Source organism: Protopterus annectens, chromosome 9.part0 (genome assembly GCF_019279795.1).
Source record: "Protopterus annectens isolate FY-2018-M chromosome 9.part0, PAN1.0, whole genome shotgun sequence".
In the NCBI taxonomy this organism is placed as follows: Eukaryota; Metazoa; Chordata; order Ceratodontiformes; family Protopteridae; genus Protopterus; species Protopterus annectens.
Genome location: NC_056743.1, coordinates 328,015,484 through 328,039,434, shown reverse-complemented (window position 1 = coordinate 328,039,434; position 23,951 = coordinate 328,015,484). Strand labels below are relative to the sequence as shown.

Sequence of the window (23,951 nt, the reverse complement as noted above, 5' to 3'; positions counted from 1 at the left end):
TTTTATTTTGTAATGATTTTTATTGTATCTGTTTACTTTGGAGCTTTTCTCCCCGGGCCTCCTCTGAAAATGGACATGTATCCAGTTGGACTATCCCAGCCAACAAATGTAAAATAAATAAAATAAATAAATTATTAATGAAATGTATTGTAGTTTAAAATGGAGTGATGGGACTTACCATGCTGGCAAGATTCTGTTTTTCATCTAAGCATTCTTCTTTCCATATTCTCAAGCATCCCCTTACGTCAGGCTGTTATTTCCAATTATTAGAATGGCAGTACTCAGAACTGCTACTTTGATTCGACATCTCTGGATAGAGTGCCAGTACAAATGTCTGTTTACTTTCACTGGCCTGTGTTCTTTGCCATCTTTTAAACACATTTTTAGGAACCCTTTCTTATTCTTCTCTTTTTTTCTTCAGCTATAACAAACCTATAAATGCTAAGAATTAGATAGCTGCAGAGATTCTACTACTTTGAACCCCTTTGTCAGTCAACGGTATCACATCTTTTGACCTGTCAGCCTGGAGATTGAAAGTGTTTCTGTTTCTGGCTCCAGTACACAGGAAAGAAGGCAAAGCTTTTAAAGTGGAGCTAAGTGGATTTTCCTGGCTATATATATATTGTATCTTTTGGCTTTTCCCAGTTAGGGGTCGCCACATCGGAACTCCGGTCCGCTAATGATTGGCAGTAGATTTTTACATACCGAGTTGCCAACCCTGATGCACAACCTTCAACGAAGGTACACCCATTCATGCATGTCTCTGCACACAAGACGCTTTAGCTGAGAATCGAACAGGACAACATCTTACTGTGAGGCGACAGTGCTACCGCAGCACCACCACCACAGTTATTTATATATATATATATATATATATATATATATATATATATATATATATATATATATATATATATATATATATATATCAAGAAATATTTTATAGTGAGTAAAATATTGAAACCATCTTTTTTTGTTTAGAAGTATCAGGGCAAGGAACAGTTTCTAAGGGGACAATACTCAATGAGATGAGAACATCTTTGGTTAACATCTAGTCTTCCTTAAAATGCACTGGCCCAAGGGCTATACATTGCAATAGTTTAGGAAGACTTAATTTATTTTTTTACAATTTTTCAGAAAGTTAACATAACTGGGTGTTGTATTCTACTGCATGAGACATCATAACAACTTGTTAGATTTTAATATAAATATGTTGTTTTAATTAGGATATAAACTGAAGAAAGTGGTACAAGCAGTGGTAAAAGTGAATGAAGCATAGGGAGTCCCTGTACTTCATCTGCAAAAGGGACACAATTCATTTAGTTTTTCTCCTTAGAATGATATTTTAAATTTTAGATTCTGAAGCTGTCATGTTACCTTTGATGCGAAGTTCCCTCATCTGAGTACATTCCTGCAAATACTTCAGTCATACATCTCAACCTTTTAGAGTAAGAAATCTGGACAAAGCCAAACATGATGGGGACAATGTGCCCACTGAATGGCACACAGCAACAGTTATCCCACTCCACAAGGGGAAGCCACCACTGATCCTGGGAGCCCTATTAGCCGGACGAGCCTGGTCTGCAAGGCCATGGAACATATCATCATGGAACAAAGACATTGGTAACCTCCAAACTCTGGACCCCACCCAGTTCGGGTTTGTGAAAGGCAGATCATGCCTTCTGAACCTGATTGACTTCTTTGAGGCAGTCACCAAAGCTGTAGATGAGGGTAAGGTGGTTCACACAGCCTATCTTGACCTCGCCAAGGCTTTCAACACCATCCCCCATTCTGGAATTATAGCTAAACTCACTAAACTAGATATAAATCCCTACGTCACAAGATGGGTTGCTAACCGGCTCTCTGACAGAACCCACACTGTAAAAGTTGCAGACTCCAAATTTGACTTCAAACCATTGACAAGTGGAGTACCACAGGGTTCAGTCCTGGGACCTCTCCTGTTTGGTATCTACTTCTCTGAAGTACAGACTAACACAGAAAGCCTCTGGCTAACGAAGTTCACAGATGACTGCAAACTAGGAGCCATAGTCAAGTCCCCAAATGATGTGGACATCCTACAGAAGGGCCTCACTGAAACAGATGCCTGGTGTCAGAGGCATGGCCTCAAGCTCAATACCAAAAAGTGCATTGTCATACCCTTTGGTAAAAACTCTGTACCCATGAACTACCACATAAACAGCAGTCTAGTTAATGCCGAATGTGTGATAAGAGACCTTTGGACCCAGGTGGACAGTAGTCTCCCCTTTGATAATCACATCACCACAGTAGTCAGGAAATCCTTCTATGTGGCACACCTCATCACAAAAGGGTTCTCATCCAGGAAAAAACAGGTCATTGTTCCCCTCTACTCGGCACTCATTAGACCCATTATAGAGTACAATGCCCCTTTTGAAATGTACCTCACAAGACATCTGCAGCAGCTGGAAAGGCCACAGAAGTACCTCACAAAGAGAATTACTGGCCTCAAACAGATGCCCTACATTGATCATCTCAAAAAACTCCAGCTTTACTCTGTAGCATATCGCCTATTTCGAGGAGATCTCTGCCTAACATGTAAAGCTATGTTAAACCCAGAGCTGTTGGACATGCTAAACCTAAAGAAATCCCAATCCCTCTGACCTACATGCTCTAGGGACCTAAACCTTGTCACCACAATGAACAGGACATGCTGGAGGGATAGATTCCTGTCCCAGAGAATTCCTATACTCTGGAACAAGCTACCCATCTATGTCAAGCAAAGTTCCTCATTAGCACTCTTCAAGAAAAATCTTGATGAGTGGATGGGAAATAGGAAATACACCCTGGGGATCACTTCTGTGGCTCTGTTTGACATGGGCACAGGAAATTTACTTTCTTGGGTGGCATAAGCCAGGGAACCTTGTTGGCTAGGCTTTCTTAGGCCCTTGGGCTGATAGCCTAGTACCTACCTTTGAACAAAACCCAAAAGTGGAACATATTTTAAATATTGTTATTATAAACTGAGAAAGTTGATGGAATAACAGGTCATGTATTAGCCTACATTTTCTGAAGAATGTGAAGTCTGAAATGACTTCATTCCTCAATGATCTGAAAAAAAAAACAAGTTTTATGAACAACAGACCAAAAATATGATGCAAAAATATTAGGTATAACTGTGATATTTCTAAAACATATAGATGACTTGAGTAGTAATTGTCATAAAGTTTCATTAGGCATTTTTGATATTTGCTTCTGTCATAGTTCTGGTACTTCGTACTTCCACTTTCAGCAGTGAGTGCAAAACTCTTTTTAACTGAGGCGATTCTAGTCTTTGCTACAATAATTAACAGGAATGATTTCACAGACATTAAAGTGTGTGTTTTATCTCTAAGTGAGAATGGAAAACACGTAGGGAATTGTGCACTAGACTGCAACTATGCTCTGACGCCGTTTAGTTTTATTATCACCTTTTGTTTTCTAAGTGTTTTTGTATGCTTGGTGTGAAACAAGCACTTAACTGATCTGCTTATTTACTGTTTAGTGCCTTAAGTTGTCCATAGATAGGTGTTTGAGATAGCTGTCTTGGAAGTTGGCCGGGGAACACATTTAATCCAGTGAAAGTAACTTTGTTGCACCCCTTCATCACTCAGAAGTAATCAAGGAGTGACAAATGGATAAATGTTGCACACACACACACATAGACAAACACACACACACACACACACACACACACACACACACACACACACTATCAAATCAGCTCCGAAGCTCAGTACACATAAAGCAGACTTATTGTTCATTATCGAGGAGGATTACCTCTCATCTTTACACATTTTTGCAAAATATCTAAATTTTTGCCTCATATTTTGGACAATTTTTCATAAAATTGCGGTTTTCTAGCAAGTCATTGGCAAACCATTGAAGATTTAAGCCAGAAAATAACGACAGACATTTGAGTTTCAGACTTCATACCCTTCAGAAAAAAAGCTGTTATGGCTTTGTCTAGATTTCTTGCTTTAAGAGATTGAGAGGTATGAAGAGGAACGTTATACAATATTACTCAGGCTCCACCAAGTTCTGCTTCCTTTACCAATAAACCAGCAGGGCAAGCCGCAGGATGAAAGCAGATCCTTGGAGGATTTGAGGCTTGTCACGTCGAGTTCCGCCTATCACCCGGAGCAATTCCCTAGACAAAGGTCATAACTAATATGTAGAAAAAGCTGACCTCTAATTATGAAACAACAAACCCAGACCAGTATTAGTCACACTGACTGACGACGCATACCTCTCAAACTCTTAGAGCAAGAAATCTAGACAAAACATAAATAATGGGGATTACAAAGGCCCCCAAATAGGGACAATTTGTAAATATTACTCTTGCAAACTTAGAAAGTTGATAGAATAACAGGTGTTGCTTTATCATGAATATTTTGAAGGGTATGAAGTCTGAAACTCAAATTTCTCTCTCTGTTTTCCGTCTTCTCTCTTTAATAGCTTGCCAAAATGTTGCCAGAAAACCATAATTTCATGAAAAACGGACCAAAAATACAGGACAAAAATCTGGACATTCTGCGAAAATATGCACAGTTGAGAGATAGACGAGTGATTAGTCTTCAGGCGAGTAACTCTGGGACACTAGGACCCAGTAGCGACCTGCGGTAAATGCAGAAAGCGAGCAGGAGGAGATGTGCGTCAGGCGAATGTGAGCGGAATATTAGCAGGGAGATTTCCACTGGTAAGGTAGCATGGATGAGAATGAAGGTACACACCAAGAAAACCAAATGCATGAATGGAACAATGACATATATTTGCTTGACTTTAGCTTGGATATGGAATGACTATCTATGAAAAAAAATAGAGAATTCTGTTATTGATATGGCTGAGACTCAAGTGCTTGAAAATTTTGAAGGACCAGTCAGATCTCTCCAGCACCTTCTGCTATGTCTTTCTTATTGAATAAATTAAAAGGTTTCATCAGTTTTTATACTTTGGAGATCATCTCTACCTTGCCAACTTACCAACGTCATGCAAAGAGCCTGTACAGTTAGTACCATCAGCTCTGAAAAAGATCCATATAAAATGGGAAGATCGACATGTTAATCAGTGTTCAGTTAAAGCCAAGTTTACTAGTGCCAAAGCATTAATCCTCCAGTATCAGTTCCGCTGGACTAGATATTCCCAGGATAATGTGTTTACCCATAGCTTGGTCAAAGTCAAAACTTCTGTGATGGTTAGATAAAATGTTACAAAGATACACTTAAAACATACCTGTAGAAACCATATGTTGTTATCTTAAGGTGGACGATATTATCCATCAGCCAGTCGTATTGGTGTTATAACCTCTGTCAAATGATAGTTTGCTTTGGAGAAATGTGTCTACTTCTGGAATATGAGAAAGATATATATATATATATATATATATATATATATATATATATATAGAGAGAGAGAGAGAGAGAGAGAGAAAGTAGGAAGGAAAAGACTGTAAATCTACTGGTGAGCAGATCTTCCACACTGAAGCATCTGTACTTTTTTTTCAGAAATCTGTAGACCTGCATTTGAATTACTGTATCACCGCAAGACCCATTGGACAACTACATTAGACATAATCTTTGAATTGAGGGAGGGCCATCTATGACTTACATAGCACAGCAGATTTTGAAATGGGAACTGTGTACAGGGAAGCATGCTTTAAGCTGGGGAGACCCCTTTTGTTATTGAAGTACATCATTATCAAAGCTCTCCTGTGTACAAATGCAGAAATATCGTTATACTGAAATGAATTGTCTGTGTGCAAATCGCCAGTTTGTGGTGTTGCACACTTACTCACAGTTCTACTGCTCTGAGTTTTATTTATATATATATATATATATATATATATATATATATATATATATATATATATATATATATATATATATATAGTTAGGGGAAGCAGGGCATAGCACAGTACAGTCACAACACCTTACAAAAGTGCTTGTTATGCTGTTAGCATGCATCTTCCTATATTTATTTGTGCTGTAAATTGTTCCAGACATTTGTTTCTTGTTATAAACATGCTCACTAATTTTCTGCATTTAAAATGTAGACTGTCATTTACTAAGGATTTTTCTTTATTACTAATATTGTGACATTCCTGGCTTGCATCTTCTGGTCTCATTAATTTGAGATTTAACATTGTCATGGTTGAACATTCGAACTTCTGATTGCAAAATATATATATATATATATATATATATATATATATATATATATATATATATATATATCTATATATATATATATATATATATATATATATATATATATATATATATAGCTGTATACACAACTATTAATTAGTAGGAAGTTATAAAGCATTTTTTGTGCTACTATATGTGATTTCTTTGGCTTCGGTCATCTCGATGGCTTGGGTTCCGGGGGGAGGGGGGGTTGGAGCGCCTAGGAAAAGTTTGCCTCAGGGCGCTTCTAAGGTAGTTACGCCACTGCTGGCCTCAAACAGATGCCCTACATTGATCATCTCAAAAAACTCCAGCTTTACTCTGTAGCATATCGCCTATTTCGAGGAGATCTCTGCCTAACATGTAAAGCTATGTTAAACCCAGAGCTGTTGGACATGCTAAACCTAAAGAAATCCCAATCCCTCTGACCTACATGCTCTAGGGACCTAAACCTTGTCACCACAATGAACAGGACATGCTGGAGGGATAGATTCCTGTCCCAGAGAATTCCTATACTCTGGAACAAGCTACCCATCTATGTCAAGCAAAGTTCCTCATTAGCACTCTTCAAGAAAAATCTTGATGAGTGGATGGGAAATAGGAAATACACCCTGGGGATCACTTCTGTGGCTCTGTTTGACATGGGCACAGGAAATTTACTTTCTTGGGTGGCATAAGCCAGGGAACCTTGTTGGCTAGGCTTTCTTAGGCCCTTGGGCTGATAGCCTAGTACCTACCTTTGAACAAAACCCAAAAGTGGAACATATTTTAAATATTGTTATTATAAACTGAGAAAGTTGATGGAATAACAGGTCATGTATTAGCCTACATTTTCTGAAGAATGTGAAGTCTGAAATGACTTCATTCCTCAATGATCTGAAAAAAAAAACAAGTTTTATGAACAACAGACCAAAAATATGATGCAAAAATATTAGGTATAACTGTGATATTTCTAAAACATATAGATGACTTGAGTAGTAATTGTCATAAAGTTTCATTAGGCATTTTTGATATTTGCTTCTGTCATAGTTCTGGTACTTCGTACTTCCACTTTCAGCAGTGAGTGCAAAACTCTTTTTAACTGAGGCGATTCTAGTCTTTGCTACAATAATTAACAGGAATGATTTCACAGACATTAAAGTGTGTGTTTTATCTCTAAGTGAGAATGGAAAACACGTAGGGAATTGTGCACTAGACTGCAACTATGCTCTGACGCCGTTTAGTTTTATTATCACCTTTTGTTTTCTAAGTGTTTTTGTATGCTTGGTGTGAAACAAGCACTTAACTGATCTGCTTATTTACTGTTTAGTGCCTTAAGTTGTCCATAGATAGGTGTTTGAGATAGCTGTCTTGGAAGTTGGCCGGGGAACACATTTAATCCAGTGAAAGCAACTTTGTTGCACCCCTTCATCACTCAGAAGTAATCAAGGAGTGACAAATGGATAAATGTTGCACACACACACACACACACACATAGACAAACACACACACACACACACACACACACACACACACACACACTATCAAATCAGCTCCGAAGCTCAGTACACATAAAGCAGACTTATTGTTCATTATCGAGGAGGATTACCTCTCATCTTTACACATTTTTGCAAAATATCTAAATTTTTGCCTCATATTTTGGACAATTTTTCATAAAATTGCGGTTTTCTAGCAAGTCATTGGCAAACCATTGAAGATTTAAGCCAGAAAATAACGACAGACATTTGAGTTTCAGACTTCATACCCTTCAGAAAAAAAGCTGTTATGGCTTTGTCTAGATTTCTTGCTTTAAGAGATTGAGAGGTATGAAGAGGAACGTTATACAATATTACTCAGGCTCCACCAAGTTCTGCTTCCTTTACCAATAAACCAGCAGGGCAAGCCGCAGGATGAAAGCAGATCCTTGGAGGATTTGAGGCTTGTCACGTCGAGTTCCGCCTATCACCCGGAGCAATTCCCTAGACAAAGGTCATAACTAATATGTAGAAAAAGCTGACCTCTAATTATGAAACAACAAACCCAGACCAGTATTAGTCACACTGACTGACGACGCATACCTCTCAAACTCTTAGAGCAAGAAATCTAGACAAAACATAAATAATGGGGATTACAAAGGCCCCCAAATAGGGACAATTTGTAAATATTACTCTTGCAAACTTAGAAAGTTGATAGAATAACAGGTGTTGCTTTATCATGAATATTTTGAAGGGTATGAAGTCTGAAACTCAAATTTCTCTCTCTGTTTTCCGTCTTCTCTCTTTAATAGCTTGCCAAAATGTTGCCAGAAAACCATAATTTCATGAAAAACGGACCAAAAATACAGGACAAAAATCTGGACATTCTGCGAAAATATGCACAGTTGAGAGATAGACGAGTGATTAGTCTTCAGGCGAGTAACTCTGGGACACTAGGACCCAGTAGCGACCTGCGGTAAATGCAGAAAGCGAGCAGGAGGAGATGTGCGTCAGGCGAATGTGAGCGGAATATTAGCAGGGAGATTGTGAGAGAAGGAGGCTGTGCCAGGCAGAGCGCGCGCCAGGACCGCTCGTGGAGACAGCCCAGGTAAGTGTGCTGCAGGACGTAGCAGAGTTAGACAGTAATCGTGCATGCCCAGGGTCTGTGTAGGGATAAGAAGGGATAACCTAGTTCTACTTGTCACGGAGACTCAAAGCTGGGATTTTGTTATTAAAGAATTCTTAGAATGATAGAGCAGCATAAGGTTATCACAGGAATCAGGCAGAGATACCTGCTTTGCCACTCCACCAGGGAAACTAGGGATTACAACACTTATTAGTGTCAAAATGGAATAACTGGGGAGACCCTTTTGGATGCTTCTATACTACTGCAAGGTCTTTTTTTCTGATGTTGGTGTAGGAGGTATAAGTGATCCCATGTCTGTTGAATGATTCTTGTCTGTGGTAAACGAGGAAAAACTTGTATCAGCTATCTATTTCGGGACTGCAGTAAAGAAACCGTGGGAAACCGTAGTGGATTCGAAGTGCTTTCACTACCCCCAACTGTATACAGTATCTGCCTGGCACTGCCATGTACCACCGAGCCTACACACTTACCAACTTATTCATTGCGTGCAAGGGAAAGGAGCTCCTTGCATTCTTCATGTAGAATTATGGGGACTGGAGGAAGAAGAGTTGCAAAGATAATCGATACTAGATGTGAAGGAAGTGCATGAGCATTCTAAGCCTCCTAGTGTATATATAGATACTGCTCGAAAACAGAGAACGTCTTTGTCTTAGAAGTAAGTACAGAGAAAACAACAGCATGAGAGCTCACTTAGAATAAATGTGTGTGTGTGTGCGCTTGCAAGGATGGTGGTCTCTTGTCAGGGCCTATAGTGAGCTCCAGTAGTTACAACTGATTACTTTTGTTCGGTTTTCTCCACTTCTGTATGTACTCTAGGCTGCGCACAGTAGCAAACACGTGGGCATGGTATAAATGTCATTTATATTTTTTAATCAGCCAAGCTTCCTACTAGTTTACATTATTTCGATGTCTATCGCTGCCGTTTTGTTAAAACTACCACTTTCCCTTGGTATGTCCATAATGGGTAGTGCACATTATGCACTGACACTGAATCTGAAATGATGGAACTGGCCATAGAGGGCTACAGGTGGTTTTATCCAAACGCCAATATCCTTTTTTAAGCCAACATGTGTTCAACAAAAGCATTTTCTTACAATGCACTTTTGTACCTAAACAGAAACTGACATTAGAATATGTAATGAAATGGGGTATCTCTTAATATTAAAAAAAATGTAGTGGCCAACTGGCCAGACTGTTTGGCACATTCTATAATGAACACTCCAAAGAGTATTTGATGTTTCTTATGTTAGCAGTCATTTATTTTGCATAATACTACTACACTGAGATGTTTTCCCCTTTTTTCTTTCATCTTGGAGTAACCCAGTTTAAATTGTGGGCCTCTTTGCTGCTAAAACAACACTTCTTAGTGGCGATGGGGAATAATGTTTGTGCACCCTCCCATCAAAAAGTTTTCTTTGCATCATTTTCTGAACCCAGTCATATTTATAGGTTCATAGGTAGGGGGCTAGGTGTCCTTGTGGGCTGTTTTAAGCCTAGCCGGTTTCCCTTTATCTACTCTAATTAACCTAATTAACCTATCACATTTGGCTAGAGTTGGCGTTGCCCATTGCATGGTCAATAATTATATATTACCTCTAATTAGAATAACTGGGATCATAACACAGATAATTTGAGGGGACCCACGCATGGGATAAAGCATTTAGCAGCTTCCTCTGTTCATGAATAGTACAAGTGGCAGTTTGGGGGTAAATTTTCTGCTTCCCATCCATAGATCCAAGTTGCACTTGAATATGGACAGGGATGAACTTTGTTTTATATGGCTGGTGAGTCTGTTCCAGAGCAGCGGTCTCCTCTGCGCGATATACCTGTTCCTCCAAACCATTCTATTGATGTTGCAGAACAGGTTTAGATCCCTGGACTGAGTATTCCTGATACTTAAGAGTATTTCTTTCCTTGTCAGATAATCGCAGCCTTCATCTAGGAGTTTCATCCAGAAAAGCCTCCTTCTCATCCATTTATTCACTTTTGTCTTAAATTTAAGTTTGTACTTTCTACACAATACTGCAGTGGTGGTGCTGCGGTAGCGTTGTCGCCTTACAGTAAGACGTTGTCCTGTTCGATTCTCAGCTAAAGTGTCTTCTGTGTGGAGACATGCGTGAATGGGCGTACGTTTGTTGAAGGCTGTGCGCCAGAGTTGGCAACTCGGCACGTAAAAATCTACTGCTAATCATTAGCGGACCGGAGTTCCACTGTGGCGACCCCTAACCGGGAAAAGCCGAAAGACACAACAGCTTTCTACACAATATGCAAATATGCTGTGTCTATTTTTTATTACCACCTGAATGGTTACATAAAGTGTAACATTTTATTAAATAACTGGATTCTAGCAGTTTAGTTCTACCAAATTTTCAGAGCTACCATACTTGTGATAGTTCGTATCCGTCATATTTTGAACAACTCTGAAAGCACCCTTGGCTAATGCTGATAGTGAGATATTTCATTGTTTTATTTGGTATCACTACCAGGCATACCTCAGGGCATTAGAGGTCATAGCTGTGGCTTTAAAAATGATAGCAGGGGGTCAGAAAGAGAAGCACTTTCTTATTTTTTAGAATAGGTCTTTATATTCTAGACCCAATAGAGCTGGTGTTAGAGAGTCTTTATATAGGCTTAGTTTATTTATGTAATAACAAATGTATCCATAAGAGGTCTTACTTTATGAGAAACTTCAGACATTTAGGAGGAACTGCACTATATCTGGGGGCCAAAATCATAGTGCTTTGCTTAAATTGTAGCAGTTGAGAGGTATCTTGCTAGAATTGCATGAGTTTAGTATTTCATTTTGTGTTCCACTAGCTACAATTCTTCATGCAGTATTGATAAAATTCTTTCAACAATGTCCCTTGAGTAGTTATAAAAGTTTGGTTTGATCTCATCAGAAATAGGTTCATAGGTTTACAGGTTCATACTAGGCTATCTGCCCAAGGGCATTTATAAGCCTAGCCCATAGTTATTTGGCTTTCGCCACCCCTTTAGTTTGAATAAAACTATGCCTATTATTTTGCTGTGCCTCTGTCAAGCAGTGACACTGAAGTAATCCCTGGGGTATATCTGCGATCCCCCATCCATTGGTCAAGATTCCTCTTGAACAAGGCCAGCGAGGTGCTCTGCCTCACATGTACCGGGATTTTGTTCCACAGCATAGGGAGTCTCTGGGTGAAGAATCTTGTGATAGTCGCTGTTGACACCGAGAGCTTTCTTTGTAGATCTAATACTTGCAAGACACATCATCCTATCCCCTCATTAAAGTTAACTAGCTGTTTTAGAACCCTTGTTGTTACCATTTCATGGAATTTCATAATTTAAGAAAATTCTCCCTTTTACAGACTACAGCATTGTAATGTCCTTATTCCGCTTGTGTTAGCTTAGAAAATAAGGATTAAGGTTCTGAGCTGTTAACTGTTCTACCACTTATATCTCAGCATCAATGCTGGTACTGAGCACACAGAGCAAATTTACCCAAGCATAAAGAAATACACTGATATTTACAAGTTTTAAAAATATAAATGCAAAGCTTTTCATACTATAAGTAGCTGCTGCATTCAGCACATAAGACAACTAAAATTAATTAGCAGTGTTGAACATAGTAGATTTTAGGGGTCTATGTTACATGAACGAATGATCAAAATGTCGAGTACTACATACTCGACAACCTCTGATCGAACATTCATGTAATCGGAGACTCCAAATGTCAAAATTTGGAGTTCCGAAATGTTTTGGTCGGCCATCCTAGTCAGTGTAGCGTGTGACGTAGACACTCTACAGTGTTCGGAATGGCTAGGTAAGAGGTTGTTTTGTTTAATATACCAACTCCGAGATCGCTGTACATTGGGAAAAGGGCAATTTCCCGCTAACTGCTTGTTGCGATTACTGAGAAATTGCCCTTTCCCCAATGTACAGTGATCTCGGAGTTGGTATATTTAGTTAGGGGGGATGTGGAGGGCACACCCCCCCCAATTTGTTTTAAAAGTAGGTGGGTTTGTGTAAGTGTTTGAATGATGTGAGTGTGTAGGGGTTTGTATGCATTGGTTGTATGTGTGTGTTTTGTATGTTAGTGTAGGGAAGGTGTGGGACAAACAAAATCTTTCGATTTTGTTTATTTTGGGGTTTTAAGGTTTAGAGGTTTTGAACTTTCGATCATAGTGTGTCGAGTATGTTGTACTCAACATTTTGATAATTCGTTCTTTTAACATAGACCCGATTTTAGGTAGGTACTAGGCAGTCAGTCTGTAGACTAATACTAGCTTAGTCAATAACCAGGCAGTGACCAGAGAATAGAATCAAACCATGTATCGTGCATCTGTTAGATGAAGACTGTAATCATTGTGCCAACCTGCCCCCCTCCCCAATACTAACAGATAATAAAGCACCTTTAAAACAATTTCAGCTTGGAAAAATAACACAGACACCCTCAAACCTTACCTTTTTCTTAGAACCACATAGCAACAGGAAACTTGAAGACCAAAATGCCTGTGGAGGAGGACACTAGCAGACATTGTGACCATGCTTCGCCTGCCAGGGACAATGAATTAAGGTCCACGACTAGTTTAGTCAGTTCCTTTTGCTGGGCAATGGTAAATTAATCATTATTTTTGCTCCCTGTGGGTAAAGAGAATCCCAATCAATTGTGCATTCATATGAAGGTGGTCCTACCTTCTCTTCTTCTACATGGCAGTTTCCAAAGGGTCTCTGACAACTATTATCTAAGCAGTTAACTAAAGAAACTAAGCAGTGACCTGGCTGTTCAGGGCAAACTAGCCATGACAAATCATAACAACCAGGATAGCTTTTTTCAGCTATGTAACATCCTATAAAGATAACTAGGTTACAGATTAGTTTTGGTTTTCATCTACAAATGCACAAAATCTGGTCAAACTAGGATTCTGTAACAAGATGGTATTTTATTGTTTACAGATGGCCTTTTATTGGTTACAGAATTTTAACAAGGAACAAATGGTTATCTGAGTTGACTATACATACAGTTAAGGATCTGTTATTTTTGGTGTTAAGATAATAGCCAAGATTTAATAAACTTTGTGTAGACTCCACACATAGCCTACATGGAGTTTACATGTTTGTGTATAGTGAGTGGCAGCTCTCACCACTGTGCACTCATGCCATGCGGTGTGTCTAATCTAGGTTTCATGGCCGGCAACAGTGTTGGCAGTCAGGAAAGACTGTAAGTGAGCACAGATAGCAATACTGTTGAATGCCGAGCACGTATGGTCTGTGGTTTTGCACAGAATGCCACATTGATCATCAGGGCTTCACAGATAACTTTCAGTTTGTTAGTTCAAAACATCTGCACAAAGGCCAACATAATGTGGGGACAATTAACCAGAAATAGGGACATTTGACATCTATGTGTCATAGAAATGTGGTAGGATGAAAGTCAAACATACCTCTCAACCTGCTAGAGCAAGAAATCTGGACAAAGCCATAAATAATGGTGGGACAAAGGCCCAAAAATAGGGAGAGATTTTAATATTGCTCTTACAAACTTAGAACATTGATAGAATAATAGGTTTTACAGTAGCATGAATTTACCAAAGAGCATGAAGTTTGAAACTCAAATGTCTGTCATTGTTTTCTGACTTCGGTCTGCAATGATTTGCCAGAAATCTAAAATTTTATGAGGAAAAGGTCAAACATATGAGACAAGAACTGGACATTCTGCAAAAATCAGGACATTTGAGAGGTCTGAACTGAAATGTATGTAATATTGAGTCACATTAGTCCTGAGATCATCCCAGTGATATTGCAGAAAGTCACAAATTTGATAAGGAATACATCTGGGGATCCTGGGAATATCTGGAAAGTTGAGACGTATGAATGCAAATTATATGGTCCAAACACAATACAGGACAGTGTATCTACACTGCAAAGTATTGTGATATTCCATCCCTGGCATTCTGTACTGATGTTGTGTAAATGATCTGTAATGGTATGTGGACTGCCATGTAAAATGAACACTCGGGGGAAGTGTGTATATTGAATTGGGACACAGTGTGGATTTGTGTCAAATGCCTTGACCTGGTCAAGTTCCACAAGATGCTACTGTTGTCATCATGCATGCCCTGGATGACCTCTTTGAGGACATCTGCCAGATGTAACAGACATGATGTAGCATTAGCACCTCACACAGGTCTGTTGTACACAGCTGGAATATTACTAGTGTCCATTTAGAAGAGGTCCATGATGACATATTGGTCTACCTCACAGTTGAGGAAAGTCAGGATGTGTCTGTACATACATGCATGCATCAGGTGGTGTTCCCCCACCTCAGATAGATGCATGTTGATGTACACTCTTCTATGGGAACATAACCCATGTGGAGGGTGTGTCGAAGTGTGTATTCAACTGTATCAGGAAAGTATGTGCCTGAGTCATGCCATAGGTGATCTGTGATGTTGTCACAGCCCAGTGATTCTGTGTGATAGGCCTGGGTGAAGGTAAGACAATGCATACTGCCTATCGTGATCTGGTGTAGGATTCTGACACTTCCCTATGTAGGTATCATTGAGAAACCCTACCAGCTAGTACAGGATGAGGTAACACAGACAAATGAGTGGTGACAAAGGCACACAATCTACAAATAAATGTAGGATTGTGTCTTTTTTATGTTGTTCATCTGAAAAGTGGAATTCCCCATTAATCATGCTGAAACCCAGTGATGCAATCATTGGGAAATGTCTAGATAGTAATCTGAACTTTGACCACCAAGTGTCCACATTGGTATTGAAAGCCTATATTGTGCACATCATAAGTCACACCATCATATTCAGATCTTAGGATTGTATGACAGCACTGTACTTAAACCTCATCCGAACACTAATAGAGTATAATGCTCTCTTTTGCATGTACCTCACAAGACACATGCAGCATCTGTAGAGACCACAGGGCTTTCTCATCAAGAAAACACAGGGCCTACAAATCATGCCATAATGTGTGTCAATAGATTAAAAGCCATATCACTGTAATTTGTCTTGCGTAGGATAAGGTGACATCTGGCTGGCCTCCAGGCCAGTTTCTGACCCAGCCCTGGTGGGAGTACTGCATATCCACAAATCTGATATAGCTGATGACTTCAGCAGTGTCCGTTGAGGAGAATATGCTAATAACAGTGTCCTACATACTGGCGTAAAATGTTGTCTGTAATGTCAAGCAAGAGCACGTACACATGCATACAGTTGACCAAAGTGAGAGTAGAACCCCTACCTAAGTACACAGATTATAGAACACTGTACTTTACACAAGTGCCAGAGCAGAAATCTGACTTGGATTGCTTTAGACAACACTTTATAGCTGATAACATCAGCAGTATATGTTGAGAAGAATATGGTAATAAGTGTCCCACATGCTGGTATAAAATGCTCTCTGTAATACAATGCTCTCTGTAATATCAAGCAAGAGTGCACACACACACACACACACACACACACACACACACACACACACACACACACACACACACACACACACACACACACACACACACACACACACACACACACACACACACACACACACACACAGTTGACTGTAGTGAGAACAGAACCCCTATCTAATTACACAGACTACACAACACAGTAGCTTATGCAAGCACCATGGCACACGTTTGATTATTACAAGAGTGCAGCTCAGCTTATAGCAGATGACATCAGCAGGCCATGTGTGAGAGACGAGGTTGGGAGGCCTGCAAGAAATGGATGTGTAGGCATGTGCAAGTATCAAAATACTATCCATCCATGTCTTTGGAGCAGCAACCGAAGGCTAAACACTTCTGCTTTTCTGTCTAGACACACACACACACACACACACACACATACAACACAGACACACACACACACACACACACACACACACACACACACACACTAAGTTGACTGCAGTGAGAGCAGAACCTCTACCTATCTAAGAACACAGACTATAGAATGCAGTACTTTACTAAAGCACCATGGCAAAAGTCTGATTTTTACAAGAGTGCAGAGCAATTTATAGTAGATGACATCAGCAGGCCATGTGGGAGATAAGATGTTGGGAGACCTGCATAGGTTCATAGCAGGCTATTAGCCTAATGGCCCTATGGTGTTTACAAGCTGAGCTGTGTAAAAATGCAAGTACCCTTATTGGGCATAGTTAGATGGTTGTTGTTAGCAGAGTAATTTTGTGAGCAGCACCAACTGGCCCTGTCCATGAGGGACATAGTTGCTAACTCAGAAGTGACTTTACATTCACTCACCCAGTTGTCAAGGTTGCACTTGAACAGGGTCATTGAGGAGCACTACTTCACACACAGTGGAAGCCTACTACAGAGGAGTGTTAATCTTTGGGGGTATATCTGTGTCCCTAATATGTTCTGTTTATGTCACAAGCTAGGTTGAGAACCGTGGAGCAAGTTATTCTTGTCCCATTTGTTTTGCAGATGTCCAGCATTTCCAGTAGGGCAGAGACTCTGTAGGCGAGGCATAGGTCACCTCTCAGCAGTCTGCATGATACTGAGTACAGTGACAGGTTTTTCAGTCTTTCCATGTATGTCATGTTTGGAGGCCCTGGATTCTCCCAGTCTCAAACCTCTGTATTTTCTCCAATTGCTGCAGGTGTCTGGTGAGGTACAGACAGAAGGGAACATTGTACTCAATTACTGGTCAGATAAGGGTAGAGTACAGCAGAGCTATGACCTCCCTGGTCATGGATGTGATGTCCATATGTATGAGGTGTGCAGTACAGAATGTGTATCTTACCGCTATGGACACATAGTGATGAAAGTGTAGATCGTTATCAACATGTGTTTCCAAGTCTCACAACACTGTTTTTAAGCTTGCAGGGTGCTATGTATGTTATAATTAGCAGGGGTACTTCACTGTCAAAGGAGACAATGAGGCATTGTTTACTTTAATGTTCAGTCTGTGAGTTTGGCACCATTCATTTGTCTGTGTCAGCCCCTTCTGTAATATGTTACCATCATTGGGGGACTCTATATGAATGCATCCAGTTAACGGTAATCTGCAAACTTGGTACACCACAGGCCATCTGCTGTTGCCTGTGCTTCAGGGTAATAGTTTCCAAACAGTTGGGGGCCCAGCAGAGATCCTTATGGTATTCTATTGGTAAGCGGGCTAGTGGTGGAGGTGCAGTCCCCAACTTTGAGTGTGTGTGTTCTGTCAGTGAGCCAGTTGGCTATCCATCTAGTACTGTATGGCTTAATTCCCAAATGGGAGATCTTCATTATGAGACCTGAATGGAGGATAATGTCAAAGGCCTTGGATAACTCAGCATAGGTGATATGTCATGTTATCCCTTATCCAGGTCTTTGGGATCAGTATCAAAGAAGTCCACAAGGTTCAATAAGCAAGATCTACCCTTGACAAAAACAGAATGGGTTGGGTCAAGTGTGTTGAAGGTTACGTATGTCCCAGTGGATAAGGTCTATGCTGATTCCTTCCCTAGCCTTGCAGATAAGGCTTTTTAGGCTTATGGGTCAATCGTTTTAGTTCTACATATTGCCAGATTGATGTGCATTACATATCACACAATATTTGATACTGGTTTCTGTAGTTTAGGTAATATATGTTCATAGGTAGGTACTAGGCTATCTACCTGAGGGCATTTATAAGCCTATCCAGAGTGTGTCAGTGTGGAACAAGTACTGAGACACCAGGGTTGCAGTGCTGGGGGGTGGCAACACATGGCTGTATTGTAAATATGTGACATATCGTTGAATAGGGCCTTCAGTTTGTAATGTTTCCAAATGTAATTTCATGTCATAGATAGGAAATGGACAGGACCCGCGGTGGTGGTGCTGTGGTAGCGTTGTTTCCTCACAGTAAGACGCTGTTCGGTTTGATTCTCAGCTAGAACATCTTCTGCGTGGAGACATGCGTGAATGGGTGTACTTTCGTTGAAGGTTGTGCATCAGGCCTGGCAAGCCGGTATGTAAAAATCAACTGCCAATCATTAGCGGACTGGAGTTCCACTCTGACGACCCCTAACTGGGAAAAACTGAAAGACACAAGATAGGAAATGGACAGTAAACAGCAGTAATACATAATATTTACTTTTCCTCAGTGTGGCAAGCAGCAGGTTTGTGCAATGGTTGGCAAAGTGAATATGCATACACGATACAAGTTTGCCCTTAGCTAAGCAGTGTGCAAATAGGAGCCACAGTGCTAAAGTCTGACAGTTAGTATTGAGTCTATGCAACACATGTGCTGCTTAACTGACTCTGTAGCAGCATGTGTTAATGTATTGATACATTCCTTTTTGGGCCCAGATGGTACTGGATTCAAATCTAAGTCTATTTAATACTTTTAAATACTTTCATTTAAACATTGATAATGGCAATTACATGAATTCTTTATAGTACAGATGTTGCTGTGTGTTGGCATAGCACAGCAGGATTAAGCGATATTGCATGGATGTAATGGCATCATTTTACCACCACTCACTGTTGCTGCACATTGGTGTGTGATGCACACCTCCACACAAACATAGAACCCAAAAAGTGAAGGGATACATTGCATTTTCAGCAACTTATGTGTGTTGTGTGTGATTCTATCTTTTGACCAGATTAAAGGTGTTAAAATGGGCTAGATAGGAAAGTGGTGAAATGAGGATTAAGCAGGGGGAAGAACAAAGGGAAAGCAGGACAGGAATGTGCAGGAGGGAGGTAGGAAAGAACCATAACTGTATATTTCTTTAACAGTGTACACTGAAAATATGTGCAGAGTATTAATTAAATTTGGACCGTCACCTCCAGAGATAGGGGTGACCACAATGCAATCATGTTGTATAGCCAATTGGACGGAATCAAGTATGTCAAGAAGATACCTGTACAGAATGGAGAACTATATATGGAATTTTTTTGTTTTGTGGGACAGGTGCCCAATTATTTTTCATTTGAGAGAGAGAGAGGAATATTGGGGAAGAGATGTAGGTATGTCTGGGTCAGGTAAGTTGGATAGATGAGGAAGCAATTGCAGACAGATGAGACAAACGAGACAAGAGACAGATGGCGATGGAAACAAAAGGTTGGGAGAAACCATGATTGGGGTGAGGGTGGGGACAACCCAGGCCCACAGCCATCAAGCTTGGAGACAGTGAAAATAGAGTCCTCACCCAGTGGACTGCCATTGCTGTCACCTTAATCCGCAAGTGGCTGGAGTGCTTGACATCTCTTCCTCCTCATCCTTTGGAACATGAGGGAGAACCACCTCTGCATCTGGTGCGGCACACTACAATATGCACCATCCCTGGCAACTCGCTGCAGGTGATGAAATCACTATTTCTGCCACTGCTCCTGGAGGGTACTGCTGGATCAGCCTCTGGGGCAGGACTACCTTAGGGTGCATGTAATGCTGGGGCAGTAGAGGCAATGCTGCCAGGTTGGCTGACAGACGGGCTGAGCATCGGTGCTGCAGCCGGTGGAGTGAGGGCAGGCTGATCCAAAGGGTTTGGCCTACCTCACTGTGCTGTGGAGCATTTAGTGATGTGGTACACATGGATGACGTGGACACATTTTGATGACATGTAATAAAAAAAAAATAAAAAGTAAAAATATTTTTAAGAATAAAATAAAATATTTATAAAATGTAATAAAAATTATTTAAAAATAAAGATAAAGAAAATAAAGAAAGATAAGGATTGGGGTGAGAGAAAAGAGAGAAGATTATTACCATGATATGTGACATAAAATGCATTAATACAATTATACAACTCTATTATCTTAAGCTTTACATTTAAGTCTACCGCCTAACAGATACACACTATACTGCAGATTGCTGCAAGCAATCCTTGAAATGTACATATATTGCACATATACATGTTCCCAATTATACAGATTACAGTTTACAGCAGGGAATTTGTGCCGCTTTTTTAATTTCTCCAAATCTTTTGGGTTTCTAGTACCATGATGGGAATGGGCGGCCATGATGCTGCAGCGGTTAGCATTGCCACCTCACAGCAAGAGGTTCTCTGGTTCAATCCTTGCCTGGGGTGCTTTCTGTGCGGAGTCTGCATGTCCTCCCTGTGGTCACGTGGGTTTCCTCTGGGTGCTCCTGTTTCCTCTCACATCCCAAAGACATGCTGTAAGTGGATTGGACACTCTAAATTGGCCCAAGGTGTGAGTGTGTGCATGTGTGTGCCTTCTGTGGAAGGTTGGGTGCTGGGCTGGCAACTTAACACTGTAAAACTCCACTGTCAATCATGAGCAGACAGGTGATCCACTGTGGCGACCCCTAGCCGGGAAAGGCCAGAAGAAGGAGTACCATGATGGGAACATACTCCATTCCTAAGTCAAAGTATGATTAAAGTTCATGAAATTAGTATTGTTTCAGTCTTTGATGTCAGTCAGATATGCTCTTCGCAGCACCCGCAATGTGCCCAGTAATAGCTCCTTCTACAATTCGTATGGAGTTACATGTATTGGGAACATATCTAAATATGACTGTAGATTCTTTTTTATAAGACCCATTGCTCCTACTACTATTGGGACTGTCTAGGTATCTTTCTTCCACATTGCTCTTTTTTCTGGGTGCAAATTCTGATATTTTATGACTTTATGACTCTCTGTATGCAAGACACTGTAGTCACTGGGTGTGGCGATTTCAATAATCAGTGCTACTTTTGTCTTCTTTTCATGGACCATTATATATGTTTTTCTAGTATCTATCTTTTGGACTGTTGGTAATGGATGATCCCATGTGTTGTAAACTTCATAATTTCCTATGATGCTTTGTAGCTTATGTTTCCAGTGTTTTCCAGCCAATTCAATACCATAATATTTTTACAATCTCCAGTGCAACAATCTTGCCACATTATTATGCCTTTCAGTATACAGTCCTTCTGCCATTAGTATGTCACAACCAGCAATGAGGTGTGTGACTGTTTCCAATTTGGTTTTACAAAACCTACATTATGATGTTTTAATTTATTGTAAATATTATTGAAGAAATAACAGTATGGTATAGTTGTGAATTGTGATATTTGAACCCACAACCTCTGACTAAAGTCTAATATTGGACTCTTACAATTGGTTTGTGCTACAGAGTAATGCATGCCTACTTGCTTTTACAGTTGGGATATGTATGCTCAATTTGATACAACTCTATAAAATACCAAAAAGGTTATCTTTAACTTTTAATGCTACAATAACACTTGTCTTCTTTTGCATGTGTACCACTGGCTTCCTTCAGTCTCTCCAGTCTATCTCTGTGAGCCCGGATGCAGGCTGGGCTAAACTATTCCAAGCCTCAGACTTGTACTGGGTGCCAGAATAGTCTCCTTGCAGGACCCTGTGGCTGTGGTGCTGTACTAGGAGTCCATGAAATATCGTGGACTACTGGACACCCCACCTCTGTGCCCTAAACCTGGCACCTTCCCTACTAATGCCAGCCATGACTACCAGAAGACTTAGAGCAATGAAGACTGACACTTTCCCGCCAATTCCACTTATTACATTTATTGGAGTGCAAACACCCAAGAAACATGTTTATGTGATGGTAAGCAGAGAGTAGCAGTGCCAAGCAGTGAGGCACGAAGTAATTGCAACTGAAATGTTAATCTGATAACACAATAACAATGTCTCAGCCCTCATACATATAATTAATATCAGCTTCACTATCTAAAAGTGTTATAAGTGAGAGAGAATATACTGGGAAGTGGAGCAACAGTAAAAGTGTATGGAATATCTTGTATTAGAACCCAGGGCCATGCGTATGGCAGTCCTACACTTATACCTGTTGCCACAAGAAAGTTGAAATAACACCTGTTCATGTTTCAGTTCATTGCTATCAACTTAAATGTCACAACAGTAAAATAATGGTTGCACACCCTGTATTAGAACCCAGGACTATCTGTACTCAAGCCCTACACTTACAGCTGCTGTCACAGGACTAGTTACATGATATTCCGTAATTTAATAGTCATTCTTAAGATCTCTCTGTTAACTGCAGTGCAACGCCACTTAGTGGGTTTGCACTGTGCCCAATAGAATTCATTGAATGTATCCATTTTCTATTTTTGTTTGTCTGGGTCCTGTCTACTTGCTGGGTGGTCCAGTTGTCCAGTTTGCACACTGCCACACTTTGCACACATGAAAGAAGCACAGCCACACCCACCATTCATTTCCGCCGTTGTTGTGATTGTGCTAAGCACTGCATCATGCAAACACTGCCCCCCAACAAAAAAAAAATAATAAAACTGAAATTAAAAAAAGAAAACAAGGGAAAAGTAGTTGACATGAAGAAAAGAAAGGTATGACATGCACACTGCAAAATGTTAGTACACATGAGATATTTCAACAGAGGCCTGGATGTAATGTGTCACTCCACTGTACCTTAAGAACACAGTAAAGGTGCCTTATCCCTCTTTGCCATACTAACACCTTTGCAACAAGGAACTGAAATAATTCTGCATGCAACCAATTGCAACATCATCTATAGTAATATGACACAGTACAACTGCTATTTGTGCATTTCTTATTTTTGGATATAGTGCACTGAGTGATAACACAACCAGTTATTATTACTGCTTGCAGATATACAGCTCTGTGTTAATTCTCTGTGTTTGTTGGCCATTCTTCTCTTATCTGACCACTAATCTGAGACACGCAGTCTGTAAGCCATTCTATATCATTGGCCTTAAAATGTGTGAGGATATTAAATGGTAATAATATCATATTCAGTTGCCAACAAATGAAGGGGTGTTTGGATGTTAATGAACAGAAGCTGTGAATTGTGTGCTGCTTACTTACATTTCGAGCCTTGACAAAAATACATCTAACACTTTGTAAGTCTAACCTGATACCCCCACTGGCTGTAGGGCAGTCTGCATTGCTGTTGTGTTTACCTTCTCCCAACCAGTAATCATTCACAGTTACAATCCAGTAAACACAAACACTGATGGAGTGGCTGCACTATGTTTACATCTACAACACGAAGCAAAATATTTGAAATTCAGCAATTCTAATGAGTTCACACATCATTTGCATCTTCACCATGCTGACAGCCCTGAATCTACACCAGAAAAGACAACAGTGTAGCTAGGGAAACTGAAGGTGAGCAGACCTGTTTATGTGGTGAACACAGAAGGCAGGCTATTATTTTGGGATATATCTGCACAGAGGATTAC

At 40.1% G+C, this 23,951-nt stretch overlaps 1 protein-coding gene across 1 annotated transcript in view; it reads left to right on the top strand.

Annotated features, from left to right (window-relative positions):
• Positions 1 to 8,690: 8,690 nt before the first annotated feature.
• Positions 8,691 to 23,951, top strand: part of CAMKK1 (calcium/calmodulin dependent protein kinase kinase 1) — a 1,557,316-nt gene continuing 1,542,055 nt past the window's right edge. Inside the window, exon 1 of the mRNA XM_044082102.1 lies at positions 8,691 to 8,762. The gene's annotated coding sequence lies outside the window, so the exon portion shown is untranslated. The remainder of the gene's footprint in view (positions 8,763 to 23,951) is intronic.